The following is a 20,350-nucleotide window of genomic DNA, read 5'->3' on the forward strand; positions in this document are numbered from 1 at the left end:
ACAAAGTATCTCGCCTACAATTCGCCAAACAGCACAGAGACAAGCCTTCAAACTTCTAGAACAAGGAAATTTGGAGTGATGAGACCAAACTCAAAATTTTGGCCATAACCATAAACATTACATTTGGAGAGGTGTCAACGAGTCCTATGATGAAAAGAACACCATTCCTACTGTAAAGCACAGAGGTGGTTCGCTGATTATGTGGGGATGTGCGAGTTACAAAGGCGCAGGAAACTTGGTCAGAGTTGAAGGAAAGATAAATGCAGCATGTTATCCGCAAATACTGGAGACAAATTTGCACTCATCAGTCCAGAAGCTGCACATAGGACGTAATTGGACGTTCCAACATGACAACGATCCAAAACACAAGGCCAAGTCGATCTGTCATTGGCTACAGAAGAACAAAGTGAATGTTCTGGAGAGGCCATTTCAGTCTCCTGACCTCAATATCATTGATCCACTTTGGGGAGAACTCAAGCATGCAGTTCATGTAAGAAAGAACAGAAATTTACAGGAACTGGAGGCTTTTTGCCAAGAAGAATAAGCAGTTTTACCATCTGAGAAAATTAAAGAGCCTCATCCACAACTACCACAAAGACTTCAATCTGGCATTGATGTTAGAGGGGGCAATACACGGTATTAAAAACTGTGATATGTGAATTTTGATCGGGATCATTTGGATGTTTTTGGTTATCATGATTTAAAAAGAGAAAACACAATAGTTTGACAATAAATGGCTTCAACCAACCACTAACCATGAGGGTGAAAAAAATGTTTTTGTGTTATCATTCATATTCTCTGAAAAAAGGCTAAGAAAGCAAGAGATCTCCCGGGGTATGTAAATTTTGAGCACAACTGTGTCCTTTTCCTGAAATTCTGTGCCCTTTTTTCTCCACACATACCTTTTGATCATTGGGGCCAAAGAGTTCTATTTTAACTTAATCGGTGTACAGGACTTGTTTCCAATATGCATCAGGCTTGTTTAGATGTTCTTCTGTAAATTCTTCTGATGCTAAATTTTATGGTGAGGATGCAGGATAGATTTTCTTACGATGACTCTTACATGAAAACCATAGTTGTGCAGATGTCTCTGAGCAGTAGAACAATGTACCACAACTACAGAGTCTGCTAAATCTTCCAGAAGGACTTTCACAGTCCAGCGTGGATTCTGATTTGCCTCTCTATTCTACGAGCCGCTCCCATAGAAATGTTGCTTGCTCTTCCAGACCTTATCTTGATCTCCACTGTTCCTGTTAACTGCCATTTCTTAATTCTATTTCAAACTAAGGAAAGAACAACTTGTAAACATATTGCTATCTGCTTTATAGCCTTCTGCTATGTGGTCATTGACCATTTTTCATTTTCAAAGTAGTAAGAGCTGCTTAGAAGAGGCCATGGCTTCTGTTTTTGGCACAAGGTTAGAGGAGGTTTTGTTTTTATAAACCTGTGAAATTTGCATCACCTGGCCTTTCCTAGTGATGATAGTGAACAAGCCATAACCATAATATGCTAATTAGGTCTGAAATATTGGTCAAAGTTATCTAAGCACATAAGTCTCCAAGGGTGCTCAAACTTTCGCATCAGCCAATTTTCCTTTTTGTAATTTTTCAAATGTAAAATATGACATTTTTATTCCCTTAAATACAAAGGAAATGTGTCATCTTTTAACCTTATGCCTTTTAGGGATCATTTCATTTTCAACTTAACTGTTCAGAATAAAATTAATGTTGACCAGGGGTTCCCAAACTATTGCATGCCACTGTAAATTTATTAAAAAAAAAGACTCCTATTGATACGTAACTTGATATATCTATGTGAGGTAATGTGAAATGTGTTTGGCTAATTGTAATTCAAACTTTCCTTTGTAAACATTAGAGATGGGCGATTAGTAACTATTAGAGTTGGTATTCGCTAAGCGTTATCCAAAGTACTTTTTCCAGTATTCATCATGATAAGAAAAATGCATTCCCCATTGACTTGCATTAGATTTGTTATTCACGACCAATACCAGATTATAACTTTGGGATTTGTTTTGAATAATCCGAACACAAATAGTTACTACTCGTCCATCACTAGTAAACATCCCTCAGGAACACAGTACTTCCAAGCTATTTACATTGTAGTGGTTAGAATCATCATTGGTGCTCATAGATGCTGAAAGAGTGTCAGGGAAATTCAGTGTGAATAGTAAGGTAGGGCCCGAATCAGTAAAGGTAATGTCACGCTGTACAAAAGCTAGTAAGACGTAGTACAGCGTAATCCCCACTAGGTGACAGCAGAGTAGTGAAGGAGAGACAAAGAAGCACTGTAACGGAAAGGCAGCTGAAGTACAGCAGAGTAACTTCAACAGGCAGTTAATAGGCAAGCCACCAGGGGGCAATAGAGTAGTCAAACAGACAGGGTCTAGTCAGGAAAGTCGAGTCACTGCAAAGGGAGGATCAATATCAAGTCAGAAAACAGAACCGAGTCGGAAGCCGGGAGGTCAGGTATGCAGAGGGGAACACAAACAACAGACAGGAGCAGGGACTGGGACAGGCAGACGAACGGGAGAGGGTACAAGTCAGGACACAGTAGCAGGGAGGCAGGACAGATCGGGAACACTCACCAGAGCCAGCATACAAGCTGCAAGGCAGAAATATCACTGCCATTGAGCCATAGCTAAAGGCAATATAGCTAAAGGAAATATAGAGCGTCCTGGGATCCAGAACGCGGCAAGGGAAGTTAACCCCTGACATCACCAGGCCAGAGCTGGATGTAACAAGCAGCTGGGAAAAGCCAGCCTGCCTGGATCAGGACGAGTATGCTCACACTTTCATATATGCTTATGCCCGATTATGCAAATGGCACTCGGCTTTGTTTCATGTGTGAGCCGGGTGTCATTTTACTGTGATACGATTCTCTCACATGCGAGAATTCGAGCACAGGTGAGGAAAAGATGGAGAGCTTAACTTCTCCATTGTCTGTGTCAGTGTTTATTAGAGTGCAATCCGATGTTTTGCACACACCTCGTTGACTTGAATGGGTATGCACTGTTCAATATAGGCTGTCAATCGCAGCATGATGCAATTTTTTTTTCTTTTTCATGACCATTTTGAGGCTGGGGACGCCAATGGTTATTGGCCCCCCCAGCCTAAAAAATAGCAGCCCACAGACACCCCAGAATTGTCACATCCATTAGATGCAACAATTCCAGCTCTTTTCCCGGCTCATCCTGATTGCCCTGGAGCAACAAATCACAGCTGTCACTAACTCCTTATATGACCCCAATTGTCACCGCTCCAGGGCAATCTGAATGAGATTAGTAAAGTGCCAAAATAGTCACATTAATGAATGCGACAAATCCAGGGTGGCTGCATGCTGCTATTTTTAGGTTGGTGGTGCTCAATAACCATGGGCCTCCCCAACCTGAAAATACCAGCCCCCAGCTATCTGCTTTATCTTGGCTGGATATCAAGGGGGACTGCACACCATTTTTTATTTATTTATTTTTTTTTTTAAAATGACGCATTGGGTCCCTCATATTTTGATACACAACCAAGATTGCGCTCAAAGCTTTGGGCTGCAGCCTGTAGCTCTCTGCTTTTATCTGCACTGGGCATCAATGGACAGGTGACCCTACACCATGTTTTTATATTATTTATTTTTACACTCCACAACCAGTCAAACGCCGGCAGTCTGACTGACCAATCACAAACACTCACAGAGGGTGGGCGGATGAAGCAGTGAATATGCATGAGGTTTAATGAGCAGACCCGGAAGTAGTGTGCCTGCCACTCGAGAGACTCTTTAATTATAATTGTCCTATTTTAATCTCTATGTTGCTTCCTTTTAACTTTTTTTTTTTTTTTTTTATTATCCAGGTGGCCGAAACCAAATAGTAACACTGATTTCTCTGAGAAGTTCGTGTTTGGGGTCCATGCACAGACAGAAGGTGTCCAGTACAGACCCCGCAGTTTTCATTTCGGGTTAACACATACTAATCATAAATGAAAATCAATGAAATCCTTTGCAAAAGAATTATTGAGCAAACAATGTTAAACCGCCATATACTTTATTCAATATGCTACCCCGCAGTACCATACTTAGCTCTGCTTTTGAACTGATAGTCCCTCTAAAGGTTGTTGTATAAGTAACAGTAACAAGGATGAACTGTATTTGATCATCTGGATACCTATGTCAGAATACTAATTTTATGTGATTACTCTGATCTCCCCTTCAAAGGGCTCATGAATTAATGGAAGAACTGGACAGTCAGCAAACACTCTTTTTGCAAAAGGAAACCAAATTCAGGCTATACGTTTTTAGTGAACTGGGAACAATTTACCACCACATAAGGTTACATTACAACATCAGTAGAATTTACTTCAAATCTGTTTAGCTAAACCTGTTTACCCTAGAGGCACAAGGATAACTAAAAAATCCTCAGGAACAGAAGACAGAGGGCAATAAGCCATTACTGTGGCCTGGGCTAACTGTCCATCTTTGTTCCCCAAATGGACTCACGTTTGAACTCCATTAATTTCAAGAAGATGCAAAGGGATTGGATATCTGCGATAAAAATATAACAAAAGACTAAACTTTCCAGCTTCCCTCTCAAAAATTGGGACGCTAACAGACAACTTGTATGCATTTGATGTTGTAAGAGGAAATAAAATAATACAAGCATAAATCGATGCTGAACAAATCACTTTAACCCCTTCACGACCGGACGATTTTTTTTTGCTTTCCGTTTTTTTTTCGCCATTCTTTTTCTGAGAGACGTAACTTTTTTATTTTTCAGTCAATATGGTCATGTGAGGGCTAATTTTTTGCGGAACGAGCTGTACTTTTAAATGAAACCATCAGTTTTACCATATAGTGTACTGGAAAACGGCAAAAAAATTCCAAATGCAGACAAATTGCAAAAAAAGTGCGATAGCACTATTGTTTTTGAGATTTTATTTACTGTGTTCACTATTTGGTAAAACTGATGTGTGGGTGTGATGCCTCAGGTCAGTGCGAGTTCGTAGACACCAAACATGTATAGGTTTACTTTTATATAAGGGGTTTAAAAAAATCTGAAGTTTGTCCGAAAAAAGTGGCGCACGTTTTACGCCATATTCCATGACCCGTACCGTTCCCATTTTTCGGGATTTATGGCTCAGTGACGGCTTATTTTTTTGCGTCTCGAGCTGACGTTTTTAACGGTACCATTTTTACGCAGATGCTACGTTTTGATCGCCTCTTATTGCATTTTGCGCAAAAGTTGTGGCGACAAACGTCGTTTTGGCGTTTGGAATTTTTTTGCCGCTACGCCGTATACTGATCAGATTAATTGATTTTAGATTTTGATAGATCGGGCGTTTCTGAACGCGGCGATACCAAATGTGTGTGTATTTTTTATTTTTTTAACCCTTTAATTTTCAATGGGGGGTGATTTGAACTTTTAGGTTTTTTGTTTTGTTTTTTTAATTTTTGAAAACTTTTTTTTACTTTTTTTATTTTTTTTTTTTATTTTACTAGCACCCCTAGGGGGCTATTGCGATCAGCAGTCCGATCGCTCTGCACTATCTGCTGATCACAGCCACATAGCTGTAAACAGCAGATATGCTCACTTTCTTTTTCACTGGGCCGCGGGCACAGCGAAAGTGAAAGCAATTCATGTGTAGTACAGGAGTCATCACATGACCCTGTGCTACCATGACAACTACCGGAAGTCACGTGATCGCGTCACATGACTTCCGGTATCGGGCGGTAAGTAAAAGTTTACCGTGATTGCGCTTATAATGGCGCTGTCACATATTGACAGCGCCATTTAAGGGGTTAAACGGCATGAGCAGATAACGATTCTGCTCGTGCCTAGCAGGCACATATCTCAGCTGTGAAAATCGGCTGAGATGACCGCTAGGACGTAATTTTACTGTCTGCGGTCGTTAAGGGGTTAATAATGAAATTCTCATTTAAGGTATGTGCACAGTCTTTTTGCAGAGTGTTCGGAGCAGAAACTGAGCAGATCTGCAGAGTTTTCAAGCGGATTTGGAGAGTTTTTGCTCAGTTTGTACTCCAAAGCCACTTTAAAAACCTTAGTGTGCACATATCCTTAAGAGGAATTTCAAAATTACATTAATCAAAACTGCTCAGTACAAACAAACACTCGCATCCACCAAACACTCAGTACAAACCATTAGAAGACAGATCTTTTTCACCAAAGTGATTTGAAATTCTTAAATTTTGCTTGGTTAAAGAACAATGGGCATTTCATTGCCAAATCAGGTAGTCAATGACTCAGGCTACATGGAAACTTAAATTTTGTTATGCAGAGACAATCTTACTCCCCTAAAGAAGGAAAGCTATTACATCTTTAACCGCTTCACATTATTCACTGTACATGTACGGCGCAGCAGGAGGAGCGGTCCTGCAAACTGCTGTGTATATACTGTATGTGACGCCCCTGGACTATCAGGTCGGCACAGGGTACTGCACAAACTGCCCTTCCGTGCAGTATTCCATGTCCCTCATGGTTTTGGGTCCCTATCTTATGGTGTTGCCTCCAACAGCAAATCAAATCCTAGATACACACTGCACCACACCCACCAGGCACACCAGTGGACGGCTTGTGTGGAATAGTTGCCCACCTTGGGGGTCAGGAAGGAGAGGTGAGTAGTGTAGCCAGTAAAGTAAGAGAGGTGAGAGGAGGTTGGGAGTGGTGGCTCCCAAGAGAAGCTGTTTAGGTTGCAGACGGTGGTCTGGATCTAGAGGAGTCGGGCCCTTGGTCGCAGGGGATTGTGGCTAGGTGCCTGGACTTGTCAAGGAGGACGGACAGCAGCCGGGCACTTTCACTGGTCTGGGACCAAAGGCACGGCAGGGTGCACGGACCCTAGGGCGGGGAGAAGCTTCAGGCAACCTGGCAATTAACCTGAGGAGAACTGAGCCTTTATGATCTATTCCCACCCGCTCCAAGATTGGGGCACTAGCGCAATGAGGGAGATAGAGCCTTCCAACTAAACGGTCCAGAAAATCCCAAGCGTGAGCCATGAGCGCAAGCTCCCACGCTTAGCCACAGTGGGGAGCGGTGCCCGGCAAGTTTAAGACTACTGGGCCACCACATTGAAGTTAAACTTAGTGCCAGGAGGCAGGTCACGGATCACCAGGCAACACTATAGGGGACTGGACCCGGACGTGCTCCCGTCAAGCGGCAACGATACCCCGAGATTTGGTTTACCCGGTTGTCAGTGTCTGCTTATTGACTGAGTGAGTACCTGAGTGACCCCTGCATCCCGCGGCATCCCACCGAGTCCTGGGGCCTTCCCCTACCCGTGGAGGGCGACGACACCTTAGCTTCCTGACTCCATCACCCCGGGTACTCCCAACGGCAGCGGCGTTACTCCCAAATACCGTACACCACGTGTGGCGTCACAAACTATATCTCCCCTGTAAATACCCCCCTCTTTATTCGAGTGTGGACCTTAGCCTTTGGGTCCGGAGACCCTCGAGCCACGAATAATCACCACCGGATCCAAGCGGTTCGACCGCTGCAGGGGCGGCACATATATATGACGATCAAACGAGTTCCCTAGTAGAACTGACAAAATCATCACCTGGTGTCCGCTAAATAGCATGGCTCACAACCTGTGGTAACGCTTATGACCGGTGCTATCGCCTATCATAGGTGATTAACCCCTTTGATGCTGTCAGCAGCATCAATCTCCTTATTAGAGGGAGGCAATTCCCTCTCTTCTCAAATCGGTGAAGCATCATGCCAATGGTCCCTTTGATTACCCCAAGCCGAACAATGACCACGAGGTTACCCAGGTGTGCTGGTCTGCAGCAGTACCTGGCTGTGTCAGATTGACATATCTAATACCCTGCAATGCAAAAGCGATCTGAGCAGGGAAAGTTATGTCTCATACTGGGATTAGGTAAAAAGGTAAAATAAAATGTAAAATAAAGATTGTAAAAATGTGAAACAATAAAAAGAACATTGCAAAGCTAGAGAGGAGTTTAGAGCTCACTAAGAATGCTCTGGCTGGGACTAGTAATATGGATGAGGGTGGAGATGGAGGTGGGGTAATTTCCAGACCCAGAAGTAGGTAGCTGGATAACAGTTAGAAGAAGGGGTAACGGGAAAAGTATGAAGGAGCCCAGTTCCTGACCTTGCACAAGCTAGTAAATATGCATGTTTGGCTGATATTATGGATGCAGGGCCATGACTAGGATCACTACAGCAGGACATTGCTTCTAGCAACCAAGAAAACATCTGCTGTAGGAAGGAGGGAAATAGGCGAGCAGGAAAGGCCAGACAGATGGTGGTAGGAGACTCTATAATTGGGCTGACACCGTGAATGCTGAATAGTGTGTTGTATGCCTGGTGCTCAAATTTGTCATATTGCGGATCAGATAGACAGATTGCTGGGTGGAGCTGGGGAAAACCCACTGGTGATGGTGTACATTGGTACTAATGACAATGTTAGAGGGAGGTGTAAGGTCCTTAAAAATTATTACAGGGATTTAGGAGAGAAGCTGAAGTCCAGGACCTTCAAGTTGGTGTTTTCAGAAATACTACCAGTGCCACGAGCATCACTAGAAAGACAGTGGGAGCTTGGGGAGATAAACAAGTGGCTTAGAACTTGGTGCTGGAAGGAAGGGTTTGGGTTTGGGTTCATGGAGAACTGGGCCGACTTCTCTATTAACTACAGGCTCTACAGTAGGGATGGGCTGAACCTCAATTTGGAAGGTGCAGCTGTGTGGGGGGGGGGGAAATGGAGGAGCTTTTAAACCAGGATCTGGGGGTTGGAGGGTAGTTGTGCAAAATGAATAGATGAGTAGACAGAGTGAGACAGTAGGGGTCAAGACAGGTTTAGAGGGCAGGGACATACAAGAAAAGTAAGGAGATGTGGAGTAAGAAATGTGTTAATAGTATTAAATGTCTGCTCGCAAATCAAGAAGTCTTGTAAACAAAATGAATGAGTTGGAGCCTTTTTTGTCAACCAAAACTTATGATGTGGTGGGCATTACAGAAACCTGGCTGGATGAGATCCATGACTGAATGACAAACGTAGAGGGTTACACTACATTCAGGAAGGACAGGAAAGACAAAAAAAGGTAGTGGGGGTGTATATGTATTAAATCTAACTTGAGACCTGTGATCAATTATGACATTAGGAGGAGCTGCAACAATGTAGAGTCATTATGGGTAAATGTACACAGGGAGAGCAATAATGTAAAGTTGCTTATTGGAGTTTGCTATAATCCTCCTAACATAGCTGAACAGGTAGAGAATGACATACTGCAACAAATTGAAAAGTAAATAATAATAATCTGGCCCTTATTATGGGGGATTTCAACTATCCAGTTATTCAGTGGAACAGAATCTTCAGGTTGTGTTAAAAGCTGCAAGTTCTTATCTACTATTCAAGACGATTACCTCTCTCAGATGGTAGATGAACCAACCGGGGAGCTAATTTGCTGGATGTGGTCCTGTCAAATTGACCTGATATAATTTCAGATCTACAGGTTCAGGAGCACTTGGGCAGCAGTAACCATAATATGATAAGTTTCAACGTAATATTCAATAGAACATTTAAAAGGGGAAATGCTAAAACCTGGAATTTTAGGAAAGGTGATTTCAACAAATTAAGGGAAGAGCTTAAATGTGTAGATTGGGACAATGTTATGGTAACTTAGGATACCGAACATAAATGGGGTACGTTTAAGGATGTAATATAAGAGTCCTACAAAAAATTTATACCCTCTGGTAATAAAATGTCCAGGAATAAAAATAAACTACTATGGATAAATAAGACAGTACAAAGTATAATAAAGCTAAAACAAAAGGACATTCAAATACTTGAAGGCTGAGAATACAGAAATAGCATTTCAAGAGTATAAAATTCTCAATTGGAAATGTAAAAAAAAAAAAAATCAAACTAGCAAAATTAGCTACTGAAACAAAAATCATGAATGACATTAAAATAACCCTCCCCGAATTTTTTATAAATACGTCAATAAAAAAACTAACAACAATATGGGAGGAATCCAAAAAAAAATTCCTAAAACTTACAAATTTTTTAAATATGCTTTGAAAACACAATAAGTGAAGCAATCAATGAAAAACTTTGTTAAAAAAAAGGTAACAGACAGGAAACTAGTCGATACAAGGGAGTGACAGTAAACACATACAAATACTATAGGGCCCTATGAATGTCCCTAAGGGATGGCCCTACCTTGCTGCGGAGGTCAAACTAAAAAAAAAAAAAAAAAGGTAAAAAACAACTTTCCTTATTGATGCTTTTGTTCACAAAGGAAGCCACTCCTATGTTATTTTAGCTGTGTGGTTAGGGTCATTGTCTTGTTGGAAGGTGAACCTGTGGCCAAGTCTGAAGTCCAGAGCACTCTGGAAGAGGTTTTCTTCCAGGATATCGCTGTACTTTTCATCTATCCTTCAATTTTAACCAGTCATCCTGTCCCTGCAGCTTAAAAACACCTCCATAGCATGATGCTGCCACCACCATGTTTCACTGTTGTGAGTGTATTGGCCAGGTGATGAGTAGTGCCTGGTTTTCTCCTCACATACCGCTTAGAATTATCACTAAACAGTTCTATCTTTGTCTCATCAGATCAGAGAATATTATTTCTCATAGTCTGGGAGTCCATTATGTGTTTTTTTGCAAACTTTAGGCGGTCTTTCATACGTCTTGCACTGAGGAGAGGGTTCCATTGGGCCACTCTGCCATAAGGCCCAACTGGTGGAGGGCTGCAGTGGTAGTTGACTTTGTTGAACTTTCTCCCATCTCCCTACTGCATCTCTGGAGCTTAGCCACAGTGATCTTGGAGTCCTTCTTTACTTCTCTCACCAAGGCTCTTCTCTCACAATTGCTCAGTTTGGTTGCACAGCCAGATCTAGGCAGAGTTCTTATGCTCCCAAAATTGTTCCATTTAAGGATTATGGAGGCTACTGTGCTCTTAGAAACATTGAGTACTGCAGAAATTCTTTTGTAATCTTGGCCAGATCTGTGCCTTGGCACAATTCTGTCTCTGAGCTCCTTGGGCAGTTCCTTTGACCTCATGATTTTCATTTGGTCTGACATGTGCACTGTGAGCTGTGAGGTCTTATACAGACAGGTGTGTGCCTTTACAAATCAAGTCCTATCAATTTAATTTAACGTTGCTGCAATCAAATGAAGGAGTAGAACCAACTCAAGGAGGCTCACAAGGAAATGGACAGTATGTGACTTAAATATGTGTCTGAGCAAAGGGTCTGAATACTTATGACCATTTGATATTTAAGTTTTTCTTGTTTAATAAATTTGCAAAAATTTCTACATTTCTGTTTTTTTCTGTCAAGATGGGGTGCAGAGTGTACATTAATGAGAAAATAAATTAGCTATTTTGAATTTACCAAATGGCTGTAATGAAACAGAGTGAAAAATTTAAAGAGGTCTGATTACTTTCCGTGCCCACTATATAAGCAGATGGCTAAAAGATAGGAAACAAAGAGTAGTCATAAATGGTACATTCTGTAATTGGGCTATAGTCAGCAGTGGATTACTGCTGGGATCTGTGCTACGACCAATTCTTTTAACCTCTTTATTAATGACCTTGTGGATGGGACTGAGAGTAAAGTTTCAGTCTTTGCTGACAACACCAAACTATGTAGGATATTAAAAACAGCCCTTGATAGTACAATATTATAAAATAATCTGGATAAGATGTTAAAATTGGCAGACACTAGGCAAATTAAATTTAATGTTCATAAATGAAAAGCAATGCATCTCGGACGGAGTAATCCTATTGCTGCATATACCGTTGAAATCGGAAGTTTACATACGCTATAAAAAAAACAGATATGAATGTTTTTCTCACTATCTATATTGCAAAGGATTGTTAAAAATCCACTAGTGACTTTTAGGATCGCTACTTCCAATAGGTGGCGCTGTGCTAGAGTTTGTCTCCATTACTGGAGAGACAATTTGAATATTTCTTAGAGGGGCGTGGCAGCTATAAGTCCCCTTACTTGGCAGCCAGAGTGGCTTGCAAAGTCTCCTTAAGGAGTATAGTGTTCCCCCGTGGTCTCCACATAGCTTTCTCATGAGCCAGATCAGACACCCCCATACTTTGCACTGACGAGGGGCAAGCACCCCGAAACACCGTGTCTGCAAATTGGGATTCTGATCTGGCTTATATATCCTGAGTCATATTGCAAAGGATTGTTAAAAATCCACTTGTGACTTTTAGGATCGCTACTTCCAATAGGTGGCGCTGTGCTAGAGTTTGTCTCCTTTACTGGAGAGACAATTTTTCACACTATCTGACATGAAATCAGAATAAACCTTTCCCGTTTTAGGTCTATTAGGATTATCTAAATTATTTATATGTGCCAAATGCCAGAATAATGAGAGACAGGGAGAATATTTTACGGCATCTTTATTACTTTTTGCAAAGTCAAAAGTTTACATTCATTTCATTAGTATTGTACCATTGCCCTTAAACTTTATGACTTGGGTCAAACATTTTGGAAATTCTTCCACAAGTTTCTCACAATAGTTTTTAGAAATTTGGGCCCATTCCTCCTGATAGAACTGGTGTAACTGAGCCATGTTTGTAGGTCGCCTAGCTTGCACCTACCTTTTCAGCTTTGCCCATACATTTTCAAAAGAGTTGAGATCAGGTCTTTGTGATGATCACTCCAAAACATTGACTTTGCTATCCTTAAGTCACTTTATAACCTGTTTGGCAATATGCTTTGGGGTTTTGTGCATTTGGAAGACCTATTTCCACCCAAGCTTTAAGTTCCTGGCTAACGTCTTGATATTTTGCTTCAGTGTTTCCACATAGTCTTCTTTCCTCATGATGCCATCTATTTTGTGAAGTCCACCAGTGCCTCCTGCAGCAAAAAAACCCCACATGTTACTGCCACCCCCGTGTTTCACAGTTGTAGTGTTCTTAAGAGTGTTTTACACGGTGCGACATTGCTAACGATATATCGTCGAGGTCACGTCGTTAGTGACGCACATCCAGCGCCGTTAGCGACATCACAGCGTGTGACACAAAGGAGCAACGATCAACGAGCGCAAAAACATGAAAAATCGTTGCTTGCTGACACGTCGCTCCTTTTCAAAATATCGTTGCTGCTTCAGGTACGATATTGTTCATCATTCCTGCGGCAGCACACATCGCTGTGTGACACCGCAGGAACGACGAACATCTCCTTACCTGCGTCCACCAGCAATGAGGAAGGAAGGAGGTGGGCGGCATGTTCCGGCCGCTCATCTCCACCCCTCCTCTGCTATTGGTCAGCCACTTAGTGACACCGCAGTGATATCGCTATGATGCCGAACGCAACTCCCCCTTGAATGAGGGATTGTTCGGCGGTCACAGCAACGTCACTGCAAAGGTATGTGCGTGTGACGCTGCCATAGCGATAACTCAGATGTTGACAATAATCCCATCAGAACATCAGGTAACAGCAAGCAGTGGGGGTTAGCAGCCAGTAGCTGCTTGGATTACTCTTAAGGCTGCTTTACACGTAGCAACATCGCTAGTGATTTTGCTTGTGAAAGCACCCGCCTCCGTCGTTTGTGCGTCATGGGCAAAATCGCTGCCTGTGGCGCACAATATCGCTAGGACGTGTCACACTACTTACCTTACAAACGACGTCGCTGTGACCGCCGAACAACCTCTTCTTTAAGGGGGCGGTTTGTTCGGCATCACAGTGACGTCACCATGCAGGACACCAATAGCAGCGGAGGGGCGGAGAGGAGACGCTGGATTGTCACTTCCATCTCGTTGCTGGAGGACGCAGGTACGTTGTTGTTCGTCGTTCCTGGGGTGTCACACATAGAGATGTGTCCTGCCTCAGGAACGACGAACAACCTGCGTCCTGAACGAGCAACGATATTATGGATACGAACGACGTGTCAACGATCAACGATATGGTGGATATTTTTGATCGTTAACGGTCGCTCATACGTGTCACACGCAATGATGTCGCTATCGTGGCCAGATGTACGTCACAAATTCCATGACCCCAACGATATCTCGTTGTGTGTAAATCAGCCTTTAGCTAGCAATAGAAAATGCAGCAGGAGCCCACATATTTTTTTTTTACATTTTTTAAATAACAAAAAATGGGCTTCCCTGTATTTTGATTGCCAGCCAAGGTAAAGCCAGGCAGAAGGGTTTGGTAGCCCCTATCCTTCTGCTTTATGTTCGCTGAGAATCAAAAATACCGCGAAGTGCTGTCGTTTTTTTTAAGTTATTTATTTTTATACAACTATATATTTTGTGTGTAATAAATATATATATATATATATATATATATATATATATATATATATATATATATATATATATATGTATGTATATATGTGCGTATATATATATATATATATATATATATATATATATATACATATACATATATATATATTAGCTGTAGTACCCAGTTGTTGCCCGGGATAGTAACTGTCTCTCTGTCTGTCTCCCAGTCTCCGTCTGTCTCTGTCTATCTGTCTCTGCCTATCTGTCTTTTTGTCTGTCTCTGTCTGTCTATGTCTTTGTCTCTGTTCTGTGTGTCTGTCTGTCTCTTTTTGTCTGTCTCTGTGTTTCTGTCTCTCTGTCTGCCTCTCTGTCTCTGTGTGTCTCTTTCCCTGTCTGTCTCTGTGTGTGTGTCTGTGTCTGTCTCTATCCATGTGTGTCTCACTCTATCCATGTCTGTGTGTGTCTATCTTTCTGTCTCTGTCTCTGTATCAGTCTCTGTCTCTCTGTCTCTCTTTATCTCTGTGTCTTTCTTTATCTGTCTCTCTCTCTCTGTCTGTCAGTCTCTTTCACCATCTGTCTCTTTCCCCGTCTGTGTCTCTCTCTTTTCCTGTCTGTCTGTATCTGTCTGTCGGTGTCTGTATGCCTCTGTCTGTCTCTTTATCTGTCTCTCTCACTTTCCCTGTTTTTGTCTCTTTCCCTGTCTCTTTCCTTGTCTGTGTCTCTTTCCCTTTCTGTCTCTTTCCCTGTTTTTGTCTCTTTCTGTCTGTTTGTCTCTTTTCCTGTCTGCCAGGCCTGTCTGTCTGTCTGTCTGTCTGTGTCTGTCTGCCTCTGTCTGTCTCTTTATCTGTTTCTCTCTCTTTCTCTGTCATTCTGTCTGTCTCTCTTTCCGTCTCCCTCTCTCTGTCTCTCTCTATCCGTCTCTCCATCGACATCTTATTACCTCACAAATAAGCTTCTTATAATAACAATTTATTTTGTCCCTATAGCAACCAATCACAGCTGCTATTAATAACCTGTAGGTTGCAGCTCCATTGACTTAAATGGAGGCAGGTTTTTTGGAGAGTAACTGTAAAGTGCGGGGTTAATTTTCCGGTCAAAACATAGTCTATGACGTTCCCTGAGTCACATGGGATGTCTGTGCAAAAGTTTGTGATTGTAAATGTGATGGTGCGGATTCCTTAGGCGGACACACACACACACACACACACACACACACAAATATAGACACTCACAGACAGTTATTTTTTTTTTTTTATTTATAAAACACTGTTGGAAGAAGGTCAATCTTCGACCGAAATGTCCTGTGTGATGGGTCATTAAAGAAGATTTTATTTGAAAGGAAAGTGGAGTGCTGCCTTCTGATTCTTTGGAAATATATATACAGTTAGGTCCAGAAATATTTGGACAGTGACACAATTTTCGCGAGTTGGGCTCTGCATGCCACCACATTGGATTTGAAATGAAACCTCTACAACAGAATTCAAGTGCAGATTGTAACGTTTAATTTGAAGGTTTGAACAAAAATATCTGATAGAAATTGTAGGAATTGTACACATTTCTTTACAAACACTCCACATTTTAGGAGGTCAAAAGTAATTGGACAAATAAATCAAACCCCAAAAAAATATTTTTATTTTCAATATTTTGTTGCGAATCCTTTGGAGGCAATCACTGCCTTAAGTCTGGAACCCATGGACATCACCAAACGCTGGGTTTCCTCCTTCTTAATGCTTTGCCAGGCCTTTACAGCCGCAGCCTTCAGGTCTTGCTTGTTTGTGGGTCTTTCCGTCTTAAGTCTGGATTTGAGCAAGTGAAATGCATGCTCAATTGGGTTAAGATCTGGTGATTGACTTGGCCATTTCAGAATGTTCCACTTTTTTGCACTCATGAACTCCTGGGTAGCTTTGGCTGTATGCTTGGGGTCATTGTCCATCTGTACTATGAAGCGCCGTCCGATCAACTTTGCAGCATTTGGCTGAATCTGGGCTGAAAGTATATCCCGGTACACTTCAGAATTCATCCGGCTACTCTTGTCTGCTGTTATGTCATCAATAAACACAAGTGACCCAGTGCCATTGAAAGCCATGCATGCCCATGCCATCACGTTGCCTCCACCATGTTTTACAGAGGATGTGTGCCTTGGATCATGTGCCGTTCCCTTTCTTCTCCAAACTTTTTTCTTTCCATCATTCTGGTACAGGTTGATCTTTGTCTCATCTGTCCATAGAATACTTTTCCAGAACTGAGCTGGCTTCATGAGGTGTTTTTCAGCAAATGTAACTCTGGCCTGTCTATTTTTGGAATTGATGAATGGTTTGCATCTAGATGTGAACCCTTTGTATTTACTTTCATGGAGTCTTCTCTTTACTGTTGACTTAGAGACAGATACACCTACTTCACTGAGAGTGTTCTGGACTTCAGTTGATGTTGTGAACGGGTTCTTCTTCACCAAAGAAAGTATGCGGCGATCATCCACCACTGTTGTCATCCGTGGACACCCAGGCCTTTTTGAGTTCCCAAGCTCACCAGTCAATTCCTTTTTTCTCAGAATGTACTCGACTGTTGATTTTGCTACTCCAAGCATGTCTGCTATCTCTCTGATGGATTTTTTCTTTTTTTTCAGCCTCAGGATGTTCTGCTTCACCTCAATTGAGAGTTCCTTAGACCGCATGTTGTCTGGTCACAGCAACAGCTTCCAAATGCAAAACCACACACCTGTAATCAACCACAGACCTTTTAACTACTTCATTGATTACAGGTTAATGAGGGAGACACCTTCAGAGTTAATTGCAGCCCTTAGAGTCCCTTGTCCAATTACTTTTGGTCCCTTGAAAAAGAGGAGGCTATGCATTACAGAGCTATGATTCCTAAACCCTTTCTCCGACTTGGATGTGAAAACTCTCATATTGCAGCTGGGAGTGTGCACTTTCAGCCCATATTATATATATAATTGTATTTCTGAACATGTTTTTGTAAACAGCTAAAATAACAAAACTTGTGTCACTGTCCAAATATTTCTGGACCTAACTGTATATAATTTCCAAATAATCAGAAGGCAGCACTCCATTTTCCTTTACTTTACTGTATATATATATATACAGTACAGACCAAAGGTTTGGACACACCTTCTCATTCGAAGAGTTTTCTTTATTTTCATGACTCTGAAATTTGTAGATTCATATTGAAGGCATCAAAACTATGAATTAACACATGTGGAATGAAATACTTAACAAAAAAGTGTGAAACAACTGATATGTCTTATATTCTAGGTTCTTCAAAGTAGCCACCTTTTGCTTTGATTACTGCTTTGCACACTCTTGGCATTCTCTTGATGAGCTACAAGAGATAGTCACCGAAAATGGTTTTCACTTCACAGGTGTGCCCTGTCAGGTTTAATAAGTGGGATTTCTTTCCTTATAAATGAGGTTTGGACCATCAGTTGTGTTGTGCAGAAGTCTGGTGGATACACAGCTGATACTACTACTGAATAGACTGTTAGCTATTTTTTTCTTGCCATAGTACAAATTCTAAGTAAAGAAAAATGAGTGGCCATCGTTACTTTAAGAAATGAAGGTCAGTCCGTCCCAAAAATTGGGAAAACTTTGAAAGTGTCTCCAAGTGCAGTGGCAAAAACCATAAATTGCTACAAAGGGACTGGCTCACATGAGGACTGCCCCAGGAAAGGAAGACTAAGAGTCACCTCTGCTGCAGAGGATAAGTTTATCCATGTCACCAGCCTCAGAAATCGCAGGTTAACAGCAGCTCAGATTAGAGACCAGGTCAATGCCACACAGAGTTCTAGCAGCAGACAGATCTCTAGAACAACTGTTAAGAGGAGACTTTGTGCAGAAGGCCTTCATGGTAAAAACAGTATCTTGTTCTGCAAAAAACAAGCACAGAGTGTGACAATGTAAAAATAAATTGTTGTTTGAAAGAAATTGTTTTCAGTGTGCAAAAGAAGTAAAACATATAAAAGATCTACAGTATATACTGTAAATGTGGTATCACTGTGATCATACTGGACGGAAGATTATACTTCTCTGATCTATGAATTTCTAATTTTTGTTGACTCTACCTCCCGAAAATCGAAAAAAAAAAAAACAATTAAAAATGTTATGTAGTCCAAAATGGTACTAATAAAAACTTCAACTCATCCTGCAGAAAACAAGTCCCCTCACAGCTCTTTCAGCTGAAAAAGAAAAAAATACGTTTTATCTCTCAAAATATGGCAATGCAGTAAATACTTTATTTTTGTAAATCAGTGTTTTAGCATGCAAATTATGCCAATGATTTATAACTCTGCCATCAATGTAATTGTACTGACCCAAACATTAAAGTCGTCGTATTACGTTTACCACCCAGTGAACAGCTTAAAATGGTGTAAAAAAATTAACACAATTCTTGAAGTGCTTTTTATTTGTTCATTCTGTTTCTCAAAGATTTAAATACAAAGCGATGTACGGATAGATCACCGCAGCCCACACAATTCTTAGTAGAAGACTACTGAAGTTGAACTCTCATTGAAATGAATACTCTGCAGTATTCAGGCAGCGGCTGCCAAGCACTGTACGGGGCTGCTGCATATAGCCTGTATATCACTTAAGATAAATCCACACTACATCCATGCACCTAGCCTACAGTACATATCTGGAGACTTTTCCAAACCTATTCGGAGACATCACCATGGCTGATCATTCACCAGACGGAGTCTAAAAATGTGTTATTTCAACCTCCATCTGATCGACATGCATTTATGTAGGTGTATAGGAAAGCGTATCAAGTTGCACTTTCCTATATAAAAGAGAGGTATATTTTTCATAGTTACATAGTTACTTAGGTTGAAAAAAGACCTAGGTACATCTAGTTCAACTTCCCTCCATCAGTTCTACATTTTGTCACTAAGTCATTTATAACCAACAATGTTGTATGTACTGAGGAAATCATCAAGCCCTTTTTTAAAAGCTGTTATAGTATCAGCCATTACTACCTCTTGTGGTAGGGCATTCCACAGTCTGACTGCTCTAACTGTAAAGAACCCTTTCCTATTTAGCTGCCGGAATCGCTTTTCTTCCACTCGCAGTGTATGCCCCCTGGTCCTTAGAATTGTCTTTGGAAGAAGTAAGTCATGTGCCAGTCCTTTATATTGACCACACATGTATTTATACAAATAAATGAGATCTCCTCTGAGACGTCTTTTTTCTAAGCTCAACATATCTAACTTTTTCAACCTGTCATCATATGGGAGGCCTTCCATTCCTTGTAGTAGTCTAGTTAGCTGCCTTTGAACTGACTCTAACTTCTGAATGTCCTTTTTAAAATGTGGAGGCCAAAACTGGATCTCATATTCCAGATGTGGCCTTACAAGTGATTTATAGAGGGGTAACAATACGTTGGGATCACGGGATCTAATCTCTCTTTTTATACACCCTAAAATCTTGTTTGCTTTAGCAGCTGCTGCTTCACATTGAGTACTGTTGCTCAGCTTATTTGTAATAAGAATACCCAAGTCCTTCTGTTCTGTAGTCCCAAGTTTACTTCCATTTAATGCATATGCAGTTATAGGATTACTCCCTCCTAGGTGCATCACTTTACAGTTATCAACATTAAATCTCATTTGCCAAGTATCTGCCCATTCTGACATCTTATCTAGATCTTTTTGTAATATTGAACTATCAAGGTCAGTTTTTAATATCCCACATAGTTTGGTGTCATCAGCAAAGATTGACACTTTACTATCAATCCCATCCACAAGGTCATTAATAAAGAGATTTAAAAGAATCGGTCCTAGCACAGATCCCTGTGGCACCCCACTGCTGACTATAGCCCATTTAGAGAATGTACCATTTATGACTACTCTTTGTTTCCTATCTTTTAGCCAATTCCTTACCAAGTTGCATATAGTTTCCCCTAGTCCTTGCTTCTGAAGCTTTAGTATAAGGCTATTATGTGGTACAGTATCAAATGCCTTTGCAAAGTCCACTTACCCCCTCATAGAACCCCAACAAGTTGGTTAGACATGATTTATCATTCGTGAATCCATGCTGTCTGTCAGTTATTATATTATTTTCTGCAATATATTTTTGCATGTCATCCCTTAAAATGCCCTCAAAAA

This window comes from Anomaloglossus baeobatrachus, chromosome 4 (genome assembly GCF_048569485.1).
Source record: "Anomaloglossus baeobatrachus isolate aAnoBae1 chromosome 4, aAnoBae1.hap1, whole genome shotgun sequence".
NCBI lineage: Eukaryota > Metazoa > Chordata > Amphibia > Anura > Aromobatidae > Anomaloglossus > Anomaloglossus baeobatrachus.